The sequence below is a fragment of the Musca domestica genome, unplaced genomic scaffold, assembly GCF_030504385.1.
Source record: "Musca domestica strain aabys unplaced genomic scaffold, Musca_domestica.polishedcontigs.V.1.1 16, whole genome shotgun sequence".
NCBI lineage: Eukaryota > Metazoa > Arthropoda > Insecta > Diptera > Muscidae > Musca > Musca domestica.
The window spans coordinates 13,175,599-13,189,607 of record NW_026712219.1 but is presented as its reverse complement, the minus strand read 5'-3'; the positions used below and the strand labels follow the sequence as shown (position 1 = coordinate 13,189,607).

Genomic DNA, 14,009 nt, shown 5'->3' with positions numbered 1-14,009 from the left:
GGTTGGTAGGAAGAATTCGCATATGAAATATTTAGCCATCGAATCGAGTTACATAGTACCCCCCCCCCCCCTCGGCTTTCTGGGGTTGATCTCCATTTTTTAATTCTTGGTAAGTTTGAGAGTATATTTGCTCCTAATGACATGTTGCATTGCCTTGATAATATGACATATTTTACTCGATCATTGATCAATTAGGACTGGAACTGACCTAACTATTTCTAACTCCGAAATCTATATCTAGCTCCTCGAATTGAGAGCATATCTCAACTAAATATCTCATAGAGGGCCTTTCTCTGGTTGAGTTTAGAGTTTCTTAATCAACGTCCAATTCTTTCACCGGATTTATTGGTTCCTTGATGTTGATGTAGCCCCAATGGGCAGGTTAAGTTCGAAAATGTGCCATGTCGGTCTACGTTTTCATATAGCCCTCATATAATCGTACCTCTCTATTTTCGATATTTTGAAGATTTAAAACACGTTGTCTAACAGAATTGTTTAAAATTCGGTTATAGCTTCTGTGACGGAATCTTGTCTATATAGTTCCACGTTTTCTTGAAGACCCCATACACCGGCATCTTCATCTTTTCTAACGGAATTATTCAAAATTCGATTCTAAGATTCGATAATGGGTTATATGTAATGTGGCAAAATATTGCCGTGTGCTTATTTCGCAAGAATATACCACTTAGGAATTCCATCATAACTGATGTTCAAAAGGTCGGTATTGGACTTTAGTATAGCGATTGATGGAATCTCTTAAACTTCTCTTATTCCTCGTATCAGTTATTTCTTGTTCCCCTTTCCCCTACTTTATTCTGGATCTTAATGTCAGAGGGTATAAAAACCTCGACATAGCTGAACATTACTATCTCGAAGGATATCACTTAAAATACATTTGGAAACAACCTCGTGGGAAATTACAACTTACATTTCTTCCGATTGATAGAGTAGGTTAAAAGTTCGTTCGATTAAAGTGGTTTTTATTGTTTTTTTTTTTATCTGCTACCATGTCATTTTCTAATTAAAACCGTATTAAAATAATTGCATACGAACAATTCCACAACTCTAATTAAATGCCATCACTTGGCAACACTACTACTGCGGCTGATAGTTGACGTGGGCTGTCGAAGCAAAGAGGAAGAGTCAAAGGAATGTTTGTTGGAAAATAAAGTCAAGTGAATGGCAGCCCAAACAAACCAACCTAACGGTAAATGTCTATAACCTGTGCTCTTCTCATTTGTGGCGGCGGTGGTGGGTGGGTGAGTGGATGTGTGAGTGAGTAGCTGTGTGTGCTGGCGTGTAGTAAAAATAACGGTAGCATGTCTTTAAGAACGGAGAAGAAGAAGAAAACAAGTAAAAACAAACAACAAACAAGAAAGCAGCTACCAAAAGAGAATAGCCAAAAAAAAAGGACAACAATAACAACAAATGTTTTTTTTTCGACGGCGGGTAAGTGAATGAGTATGTAATGGGGAGATAGTAGAGAGTCGCAGAGAATACGAAAAGAGAAATAGGAATTTGCAAATGCACGGAGCAATGGCAGCAACATTCGTAACATAAATATACACAAGTGGTAAATTCGTTATTGCCGATTCCATTTTATTTCTCTTCTTCTGGTCCTCTTTTTGTGCTTTTTTTTCTTTCATACATTTTTTTTGGCAATTGTATTTATTTTACGTATTCCTTTTTTATAGCTATTCCATTGCTTTTTACTAGAACTTATTCCTTTCGTTTCGAAACGCTACTCTGTTGATGGTGAGTATTGCGCCTTGCGTGCGTGCGTGCGTGTGTGTGTTTGCGAGTATTGGTGTGTGTCGATGTGACGGTTTTTATTCGGCCAAATCAGTATTTTTTTTCATTCTTTCTTTCATTCCATTTTTTACAATTTCGTTCACGCTCGTTTGTCGTACGTTAAAACGAAATACCCACACAAAATACAAGAAATTTTCTTTGACAATTTCACAGCCAGCCATTGGAAAAAAAAGGTGAAGCATATAAACTTTTTCATTTTCAATCAAAACTTTTTGCAGCCTTTTAATGGGCCATATTCATTCATTTAATGGTTTCTATATTTTCTTCGTTACGTTATGACAAATTTTACTCACTTTTGACACACAATTTTGGTTTTATTATTCCATTGATTTTGATGAGGAGATTGATGGGGAAACTTTTGCACTTTTCTGCAGAACACTTTTCACGTTTTTCTTTTTCTTGTTGCCCACAAAAAGGCAAACAATTTTTTTTTTAGTTTTCACTATTTTTCTATTCGAAAATTTTATTGGTTTTCAATATTTTGAATACATTCGATTTTGTAATTATTGGAGAATTTTTTTATTTGTTTTATTATTTCTTCACTTTGTGACACTTTATTCCATTTTATTGCTTTGCTTATAGATTTGTTATATCCTTTTTTCTTGTTGTTGTTTTTTTTTTTTTTTGTTTTTGCTCTTAAGAGTTTTACTTTAAAACCGTTTTACAAATAAATTCCAGCGTACGAACGTTTTGCACTAATTGACGGGAGAAAAACGAATAACAGTTATTTGTGTCCATAAACTCAGTAGGACCAATATTTTGTTGCAAATCCCCATGGCAAAGATATCACAAAGGCTCTCTGGTGTACTTTCTCTGTTTCTCTCTCTCACTCTCACTCTTGTCCATTCTCTCTGTCAGATTGTTATTGTACTCTTTATATTTCATACCCCAACAATTACCGTTATTTGTGTTTAACTGTCATTGTGGCTAGAGTGTTGCTAATGAAGTTGTTTGTAGAAAAACGCCAGAGAGGCATAAACCGTAGTGGGGCTAATTTAGCGATCTTTACTATTAATTAAAAAATAATAGTCGTTTTTGCCGATAAATGTATACTCTCAGCCAATTCGATTATTTAAATATTTTTAGACTTCTGTTATGATTATTAAAATTGTTTACCCTCTGTGCAGTAGTTTCCGAAGGAATGGGCCAATATTTTCCATTCCGTATTGGGACCTAAATAAATATGATAAAAATATTGCCAGGTTTGGACTACAGGGTGAGATAAAAAAACTGCAACAAGGTCTAACGCCATAATTTTTTATTTTTTTTTAATTTTATTAAATGAAAGCAAAAAATGTAGAAAATAGCATCGAATTTTAGAATAAGTTTAGATTTTTTCGAGTTGGTCACCTTTGGCACAAACTATGGCCTTTAAACGGCTAATGAAACCATCACACGCTTCCCGAATGTTGCTCTGCAGTATTTTGGTCCATTCCCAGCGAAGCGCTTGCTTGATCGACACTTTGGTATTTTTTAGTGCCAACCTTGCTTTCCAAAATACTTCAGACACAATAGACCAACGGATTGGTATCCGGAGATTTTGGTGGCCATTGTGCGCTGGAAATGAAGCGAGGAACCTCGGTTTATAACCATTCTTCGCTGGCGCGTGCTGGGTGCGATGGTGTCGAATCCTGTTGGAATTTCCAAGGTCTGCGGCCAAAATGTTTGCGTGCCCAAGGCTTTAATACACCCTCCAGAATATTTTCGTGATAAAATTCGGTAATTATTCTGATGCCACGATCGATTAATAAGAGCGGAAAGCAACAATCGGCTGTTATGGCAGCTCACACCATCACCATGGCCGGCGCTTGAGATCTGGTGGCCAACCGAAGGTGCACATTTTCAGCTGACCTCTTTGGCAAGTAAACACGATCATTTTGTTTTTGTCTGCTGGACGACGAATGTTTTCTCATCGGAGAAAACCAAATTCGGCAGTTCGTCACTTTCGGCCAAGCAAAGCAACTCTTTACCTCATTTGAGTCTATTTCCTTTCTGTTGCGGTGTAAGTTCTTGCACTTTTTGGAATTTCCATGGCTCTACCCCGAGCTCATTTTTCAATATTTGCCGAATTGAATATTGCGATATGTTCAGCTCACGAGCCATTTTTCGGCCACTGCGACGCGGGTTTCCATCAAGTCACTTCTTTACTTTTCGAACCATTTCTGCTGATGTTGCTGTTTTTTTCCGTCCACTTCCTTGTCGTCAGGTTACGCTACCAGTATCACGCTAACGAGCGATTTATATTTAAGATTTATTTATATTTAAATGCTGGAGTACTCTTACGATAGCAACTTGTGGTTTTCCAGCCAAATATAAGGAAATCACACTATCACGCTTGAATTCCATCACGAATAACTTGTTTTCTGGAAAATTCTCAACAAAATGCTTTTGTACGCTTGTCACTGGAATAATTTTAACAGCTGTCGGACGAGTGGCTTGGAAATGACAGCAGTCTGAAGTTGATTGCAGTTTTTTATCTCACCCTGTATACCCTCTCTAAGCATATGACTGAGGTTATAAAATATCAAAATTTATCAACCTCTGTAGTGAGATTCTCTAACTCATTTTTTGAGTTACCGACAAAAATCGGTATCTTTCAAACGCAAAATTTTGATATGAAAAATAAATAAATGTTGACAACATTGGTATCTATCGGTAGGCCTTAGCGACTACTTTAATTTCGCCTATAAGTTAACGTTTTTCGTTTCGTTAATTACTAAAATTTTAAGCATTTGAATTTTACCAATTTTTTCCGCAACTCAGAAAATGAGTTACAGAATTCCACTTTAGGTAAGCATTACTGCCACCCAAAAACCAACAGCTGATTTTACTCTTTGTTGTCGACAATAACGGAGCGTGACGTTTATTCTCAAAGAGAGAATATAAGAGAAACAATCCTTCTCTAAATAACAAACACATCGTTCGACACACAACAACATGCCGGAGCAAATAGCTTTTCGTGACATTCGTTAGGTGAGTGGTGGGCATTACTTTGTACAATGTTGCCATAGCAACTTTTGATTGTGCCACGGGTGGTGTGCACAGACTGTTGTTATTGTTTCGTCTAATACTACTGTAGTTGTTGTTACCTTTATAACACTACAACTACCGTTTCATTATTTATTTATTACATAAAACAAACTAGAATGTCCATAATTTCTATCGAGACGAAATGGAGCTCCTTGGTGGGTCCTGTAAACTATGGAAAATTTCCCGAACTAAGTATTTGGAGACAGGTCACTCACTAGTAGGTGTTTTAAATTAACGGTTCAGTTTATGCATGAATCGGGTATTGTCAAAAACAAAATAAAAATAATAACAGTAATAACTGTTTTCTTAAGTGAATGAGTGAGCGAGTGATTGAATGTGTGTGTGTGCGCGCTTTCCATTTCTTTCTCCTACTCTTCTTCTTCTTCTTCTTCTTTTTGTTTATGTCACTTGCTTGTCCATTTACCCCATCACCGCCATTACTCTGTACTTTGTACACCCGGTGCGTAAAACACAAATGTTAACGGTAAATCTCTACACACTTACACACTCACTCACACCTATACGCACTCAAAAAGTTATGACTCAGCTTTACAGGATTTGATGTGGCTGATAACAGGGTTGCCATAAAAGCAAATGAATGCCCCATTAAAAAAAAATGAAAGAAAATTCAATGGCATTGCCATGGTTATGATAGTGGGCGGTAAGAGGTGTCCCTATTCCTTTGTGTAAACGGAATTCGTGTACATTATTCAGGTTGATTTTTGATGTTGATGTTTCTTTCACCGTCTTCGCGAAGGTGGATCCGAAACAATCCCCCCTCCCCCCCTCAGTGTGTCAGGTAGCCAGCTGGCAGGTATCAATTCGTTGGCATCTTTTATTAATGACAGGGTTTTTTATGTAAATTATAATGAGATACTTGATAATTTTGCAAATATTGGATATTCATCGATTAAAATCTGAAAAATCTTTTAAAATATAATAACGGAATGGAATTCTGCTCTGTCCCAGACATGATGTTGTGGATTGAAGGGCAAAGAATGGTGGCAGATTTTTAAATAATTGTGTTCAATTAAAAAGGGGCACTCGATGAATTGGAAAGAAAGTTAAACAGAATGTAAGTAAACGATCTGCATATAAAAGGGTCAAGGCAGATGAAATCCAAATTTGAAAAAAAAAAAAAAACTGTAAGGCTGGAAATACATAAAGCGCATATTTGGCTGGCTTAAATCATCGGCTGGCTTCTTCGTAAATGAAAAAAGGAGTTTTAGGTTGACCTAGTTCGATTTTGGCCCTAGGCCCCTTTGTTCATTTCCGAAGAAGCCAGCCGATGACTTAAGCCAGCCAAATAAGTGCTTTATGTATTTCCAGCTTAAGTTCGGCCGGGCCGAATTTTGAATACCCTCCACCATTTGGAATTAATTTGGTAATTCTCAAAAACAATAAAATCCATTAAAATTTCTGTTAAAATCTTAAAAATACCGAATGCAGCTGTTACATTAGGGTCTATACGACGACATGGACCTGCATGGGTATGTGTGAAACTTGAAGAGAGTGTGGGATGCACCCTGTGTGGGGGAGGTACCAGAAGGAATGGTCCTATCTCTGTCATCTTTATAAGAGATCCTGTGTTGATGGAAATATTGAGATGTACCAAGTATGAATGGAATCGGAATTTATTTTCACGTTTTATGAGCTTCGTGGATATTCGAAATGTTGACCCTTTGTGGGGGAGGTACCAGAAGGGGTGGGACAATATATCCCATCTTCACACCAGACCTTGGGTTAGTAAAAATATTGTGATGTGTGTAATTTGAAGGGAACCAGAAGCTAATTTCGGATTTTATGATCGTTTTGGTTATTGCAAATGTTCACCCTTTGTGGGGTAGGTACCAGAATGAATGGTCCGATATCTATCATCTTTATAAGTGATCTTATGTTGATGGAAATATTGAGATGTACCAATGGGTAACTTTTGTCATAAGCCGTTACAATATTCAAATGCGAAACTTAAAAAAAAAAGTTCGGTGAATAATGTAGCTAAAATCATTAAAATACCGAATATCGGGAGGTACCGTTAAATAGGGGCTATACGACAATTTTCTGTCTTAGGCTGTAGTATCCATTACGAACTTCAAATACCAAATTTGAAACATTTCCGGTGAATAATGTCGCTAAAATCATCAAAATACCGAATATCGAGAGGTTCCGTTATATGGGGGCTATACGAAGACGTGGACCTGCACAGACAATTTTCTGTCATAGGCTGTAGTATCCACTGCGAACATCAAATTTGAAACAATTCCGATGAATATTGTCGCTAAAATCATCAAAATACCGAATTTCCGGAGGTACCATTATATGGGGACTATACGAAGACGTGGACCAGCAATACCAAAAGTCCTGCAGACATAATATACATTTGAGTAAAATTTTATCAATCTACTTCAATTTGTTTGGAAGCTAGAGTAATTTCCACAGACGGATAGACGGACGGACATCGCTAAGTCGACATAGAATTTTATGCTGATCAAGAATATACTTTGTTGGGTCTAAAATGTATATTTCGAGGTGTTACAAACGAAATGACAAACTTAATGTAACCTCCATACTATGGTGGAGGGTATAATAAGAAAGAGTTGAGCTCGCCGGATTGAGGAGGGACGTTCTTTACCCAACTCATAATAATAAAATGTGCCCACAGATGTATAGCCTTACTTAATGTTCGATTAGTTAAATATAGTTTGACTTCTGTTATGATTATTCAAATTGTTGACCCTCTATGGAGTAGTTTCCGAAGTAATGGACTAATAGTGTCCACTTCGTATCGGATCTAAAAAAATATGATAAAAATATTGGGACGTGCCAGGTTTGGACTATATTGATCACTTTATATGAGATAGGTATGTGATAATTTTTGGAAAATATTAAAATGTGCGTGAGGTACCAGGTGTAGTCGACTGAAGCATTCCATTCTAATACAGATAAAAATATTGGTGTGTGCAAAATTACAAGAAAATCGAACATTCAAACATCAAAATGAAAAAACTGTAACCAACTTCACACTGCTGTCATTTTTAAGCCACTCGCCCGACAGCTGTTAAAATTATTCCAGTGACAGGTCATTATATTGTTTACAAGCATACAAAAGCATTTTGCTGAGAATTTTCCAAAAAAAAAATTTTAGTGACAGAATTCAAGCGTGATAGCGTAATAGTGTGAGTTCCTTATATTTGGCTGGAAAATCACAAGCGGCTATCGTTAGAGCTCTCCATCATTTAAATGTGAATAAATCTTTTGTGTCTCGTACCATCGCTCGTTTCCATGATCCTGGTAGCGTGGCTCGACGTCAAGGAAGTAGACGGAAGAAAACAGCAACATCAGCAGAAATGGTTCGAAAAGTAAAGAAGCGACTTGATCGAAACCAGCGTCGCAGTGGCCAAAAAATGGCTCGTGAGCTGAACATATCGCAATATTCCATTCGGCAAATATTGAAAAATGAGCTCGGGGTAAAGCCATTAAACTTCCAAAAAGTGCAAGAACTTACACCGCAACAGAAAAAAAATAGACTCAAGAGAGCCAAAGAGTTGTTTCGCTTGGCCGAAAGCGGTGAACTGCCGAATTTGGTTCTCTCCGATGAGAAAATATTCGTTGTCCAGCAGTTTGTAAACAAACAAAATGATCGTGTTTACTTGCCAAAGAGGTTAGCCTAAAATGTCCACCTTCTGTTGGCCACCAGAACTCAAGCGCCGGCCATGGTGATGTTGTGGGCCGCCATAACAGCCGATGGTTGTTCTCCGCTCGTATTAATCGTGGCATCAGAATAAATGCCGAATATTATCGCGAAAATATTCTGGAGGGTGTATTAAAGCCTTGGGCACGCAAACAATTTGCCCGCAGACCTTGGACCTTCCAACAGAACTCAGCACGCTCCACCCAAGAATGATTACAAAATGAGTTTCCTCGCTTCATTTCCAGCACACAATGGCCACTAAAATCTACGAATACCTTTCCGTCGAACTATGTGTCTGGAGTATTTTGGAAAGCAAGGTTGGCACTAAAAAATACCAAACTATCGATCACCTCAAGCAAGCGCTTTGCCGGGAATGGACCAAAATACCGCAGATCAACATTCGGGCAGCATGTGACGGTTTCATTGGCCGTTTGAAGGCCAATAATTCGTGCCAAGGGTGACCAATTCGAACAACCCTAAACTTATTCTAAAATTTGAGGCTATTTCCGACATTTTTGCTTTCATTCAAAAACATTTAAAGAAAGTAAAAATTATGTCGTTTGATTTTGCTGCAGTTTTTTTCAATCTGTACCTTCACCTAATAAGAGGTTATAAGTGGAATAGGAACAAGTGTGAAACATGCTGTATTCCTGAAAATTCTCATAATTTAATTATACCCTACACCACAAGGTGGTCAGGGTATTATGTCTTTGTGCATTTGTTTGTAACAGGCAAAAGGAAACGAGATAGACCCATAGTTCCTTTTGATGATCTGCATAGAATCACATTCTGAGTCGATTTATGTCCGTCTGTCCGTCCTTCTCTCCCTCTGTCCATGTATTTTTGTGAACAAAGTACAGTTCGCATTTATTGCCCTATCCAGATGAAATTTTGCACAAATCATTTGTTTGGCCCAAGGACGAACCCCATTGAAATTGGAGATAATCGGTAAAAATTTAGATATAGCTCCCATATATATCTTTGCCCGATTTGCCTTTTATTGTGCACCAAACGTGTAATATCAGGCCGAATAGTATGGAATTTTGCACATACAACCAAATTAGGCCTGAAAATAAGTATGCCAAATTTGATCGAAATCGGTTCAGATATAGCTATGGCTCCCATATATATTGTTCATCCGATTTGTTATTTTTGTCCTCCGCAGCCGTAATATGCACTCTGTAATAACAAGATTTGGGAAAACATATCAAATACAGCTCAGAAATACATTTGCTAAATTTTATCGAGATCGCTTCAGATTTGGATATAGCTCCCATATATAACTTCGTCCGATTTACCTTTGATTGTGCACCAAACATCTAATATTTGCCCAAATGGGATGAAATTTGGCACGCACGACCGAATTGAGCCTAGAAGCTAGTATGTCAAATTTGGCATGATCGGTTCAGATATAGCTATAGCTCCCATATATACTGTTCATCCGATTTGTTATATTTGTTACCCACAGCCGTAATATGCACTCCGTTACTACGATATTCAGGGAAATGTATCAAATACAGCTCAAAAATATGTTTGCCAAATTTTATCGAGATCGGTTCGGATATAGCTCCCATATATATCTTTATATGATTTCAAATTAATTTTGCACCAAATGGGCAATACAAGTCCGAATTTAAAAGATACAAATGCTTCGGCATACTTAGTCCTTTGATCTTTAAATTATAATTATAATCAGAGCGCGTATGATTGAATTCTCCCAAAAAAAAAACTTTTAATTGTTATGCGGAGCTCTACTAAATTAGCAAAGTGGTGTAGGGTATCATAAAGTCGGCCCCGCCCGATTTTAAGACTTTCTTTACTGGTTTTTGATTGCCTATGATTTGACAACATAAGAATGAGGTGTCCTCACCTTTTCTCCAAACACCCTAGAGCTATCCGTAATCCTCAGTCCAAGAACCACAACCTATATAATCTTCTCCTAAAATTCTGCCCCAAATTCTTCGTACAAAAATGGGAAATACAAATATTTTCCTAACAAACAATGGCGATTATTACAAAAATGTAGAAAAAAAACGACGAAGATTTTAATTCACGGCAGCGAAAGGCGACGTACTCTCCTGAAGCAATTCATAGAGGAAATAGCAAACGAAAAATATGTATTTGGTCTTAAAAACACTCAAACAGGATAGGCGTCTGATTTGTTTCCGCAAACACTTTTTTCAATATTTAAAACTCTCTCAATCTCATTTAAATTAAACAATAAGTTTTGACTAACAAAATGATAATAAAACCTGCAAATTTTAAGTTAAAGACAAACATCAAAATTTCCATAAAGTTCAATGAACTGCTCCACAAATTCTCAACAATCCCCCTTTCCACCCTTAGCTCCAATCTGCTCAAAAGGAATTGTTTTTGATTTCGAAAAAGCACTTGAATAATCTCATTAATTTTGCGTATTTATTCTCCATTGAATTTTTCCTTAATTTCTTCTGGCGAAAACTTTTCACAAACTTGACCAGCAAAGCAATTAGAAGAATGTTCAAATTATATTCAAGTATGACATAATTGACTGTGGAATTATGAAGGCGATTACCATGGCAACGAGTGAAGCCAACAACACAACAAATGCACAAACATCAACACATCGAATCCACATAGATTTTGGGGAATGTGAAAAATTTTCCACACGCATACCCGAACACAAACACACACATATACATACATGGATAAAACAATTTTTAAATATTCACATAGTGAATTAGAAATTTTGGTAAATGAAGGAGGAGCGTAGTAAAATGTGTAACAACCTTAATTAACCGAAAAAAAAATGGGACAAGTAATTGGGGAGTGGGAGTGGGAGTGGGAAAAAGCAAGGCAGCTTTTTAGACGAATTCTTTCTAGACGAACTGACACGCAAGGGAATTTGTATACCCCAGCGTAGGTTTCAATAGACGAGCTGAAGGCCAGGGAGTCCCGTTGGAAGAGCTGAAGGTCAGTGAGTCTCAAAAGACGAGCTGAACCACAGGGAGCCTCAAAAGACGGGGTGAATGAAAGGTAGTCTCAAATGGACGAGATAAACGGCAAATAGTCTCAATTGATGAGCTAAAGCGCAGATAGTCTCTTTAGGAGAGCTGAAGCCCGGGGAGTCTTAAAAGATGAGCTGATGTCTGGGGAGTCCCATTAGAAGCGTTGAAAGCCAGGGAGGCTCAATTGAAGTGCTGAATGCCAGAGAGCTTCAATAGAAGAGCTTAGGTCCAGCGAGTCTCAATGAACGAATGCCAAGCAGTCTCAATAGACGAGGTTAAGACCACGGAATCTCCATAGATGAGCCAAAGGCCAAGGAATCGCATTAGAAGAGCTGACGTCCTGAGAGTCCTAATAGAAGAGCTGGAGGCCAGGAAGTCTAAATTGACAAGCTGAAGGCCAGAGAGCCTCAATAGACGAGCTTAATGCCAGGAAGTCTCAAAAGAATTGGTAAAGGCTAGAAAGTCTTACTGGACAAGCTGGAGGCTAGGGAGTTCCAATAGACGAGCTGGAGGCAAGGGAGTCTCAATTGACTAGCTGAAGTCGTAAAAGACGATGCCAGGATGCCAGGGAGTCTTAACAGAATTGGTGAAAGCCAGAACTTCTCACAGGACGAGCTGAAGGTCACCAGGCCAGGGCGACTCACTAGAGAAGCTGAAGGTTAGAGAGTCTCAATAGGCGAGCTGAAGGTCAGGGAGTTTCATTAGGCGAGCTAAGACACAGGGAATCTCAATAGACGAGCTGGAGGCTAGGGAGTCTCAATTGACGAGCTGAAGGATGCCAGAGAGTCTCAACAGAATTGATAAAGACCAAAAAGTCTCATAGGACGAGCTGAAGGCCAGGGAGTCTCAATGGCTGAAGCGAGCTGAAGGTCAGAGAGTCTCAATGGCTGAAGCGAGCTGAAGGTCAGAGAGTCTCATTAGGCGAGCTGAAGGTCAGGGAGTTTCATTAGGCGAGCTAAGGCACAGGAAGTCTAAATAGACGAGCTGGAGGCTAGGGAGTCTCAATTGACGAGCTGAAGGATGCCAGGGAGTCTCAACAGAAGAAAATCTCACAGGACGCGCGGAAGGCAAGGGAGTCTCACTAGGCCAGGGCGTCTTACTAGAAGAGCTGAAGGTTAGATAATCTTAATAGGCGAGTTAAAGGTCAGGGAGTTTCATTAGGTGAGCTAAGGCACAGGGAGTCTCAATTGACGAGCTGAAGGATACCAGGGAGTCTCAACAGAATTGGTGAACACCAGAAAGTCTCACAGGGCTGATCTTACTAGACGAGCTTAAGGCCAGGACGTCTCATTAGAGGAGCGAAGAACGGGAGTCTCAATAAACGAGCGAGTCTACATTGAGGAGCTGAGGGGCGAGCGAGTCTCTGTAGAAGAGCTGAGGGACCAGCAAGTCTCTGTAGTAGAGCTGAAGGGCCAGCGAGTCACTGTAGAGGAGCTGAAGGGTCAGCGAGTCTCTGTAGTGGAGCTGAAGGTCAGCGAGTCTCTGTAGTGGAGTTGAAGGGTCAGCGAGTCTCTGTAATAGAGATGAAGGGCCAGCGAGTCACTTTGAAAGAGCTGAGGGGTCAGTGAATATCTGTAGAGAATCTGAGAGGCCAGCGAATCTCCATAGAGAAGCAGAATGGAGCTGAAGGGTCAGCGAGTCTCTGTAGTGGAGCTGCAGGGTAAGCAAGACTACAAGAGGATCTGAAAGGTCAGTGAGACTCTGTAGAGGAGCTGAAGGGTCAGTAGAGGAGACTCTGTAGAGGAGCTGAGGGGTTAGCGAGTCTCTGTAAAGGAGCTGAGGGGCCAGCCAGTCTCTGTAGAGGAGCTGAGAGGCCAGCAAGTCACTGTAGAGAAGCTGAGGGGCCAGCGAGTCTCTGTAGAGGAGCTGAGGGGCCAGCGAGTCTCTGTAGAGGAGCTGAAGGGTCAGCGAATCTACATTGAGAAGCTGAAGGATCGGCGAGTCTACATAGAGGAGTTGAAGGGTTAGCGAGTATCTGTAGAGGAGCTGAAGGGTCAGCGAGTCTTTATAGAGAAGCTGAGGGGCCAGGGAGTCTACATAGAGGAGCTGAGGGGCCAGGGAGTCTACATAGAGGAGCTGAGGGACCAGCGAGTCTCTGTAGAGGAGTTGAGAGGCCAGTGCGTCTTTGTAGAGGAGCTGAGGCACCGCCGAGTCTGCACAGACCGTTGGTGGTTCAATGAATCGACCTAGCCTGGCTGTAATAAAGAGCTAAAATACCAATAACTTTGGACCCCTAAAGGGTCAGTTTGCCACCCTAATCACCCAAACCCCTTGTAAACATAATAGTGTGTTTGTATGCACGTTCTGCAATATTTTCAATTAGCTCATCGCAAACTACAACCAGCTTATCCTACAGTCCACTTTACTAACACTTCCACAATGGCAGCTTTTCAATGCATCTCCCTGCCATTGCTGTCGCACCCCAACTGACCTCTCCCTCTAAGCTGGGTTATTATCTACTGCTACTGTCCAGGACTACAGCAACTACA

At 39.6% G+C, this 14,009-nt stretch overlaps 1 protein-coding gene across 1 annotated transcript in view; it reads right to left on the bottom strand.

Annotated features, from left to right (window-relative positions):
* The window catches only part of LOC101900537 (uncharacterized), a 223,396-nt gene extending 220,863 nt beyond the window's left edge, over window positions 1–2,533 (bottom strand). The window contains exon 1 of the mRNA XM_005179455.4: window positions 2,106–2,533. The gene's annotated coding sequence lies outside the window, so the exon portion shown is untranslated. The remainder of the gene's footprint in view (window positions 1–2,105) is intronic.
* Between the last annotated feature and the right edge of the window lie 11,476 nt (window positions 2,534–14,009).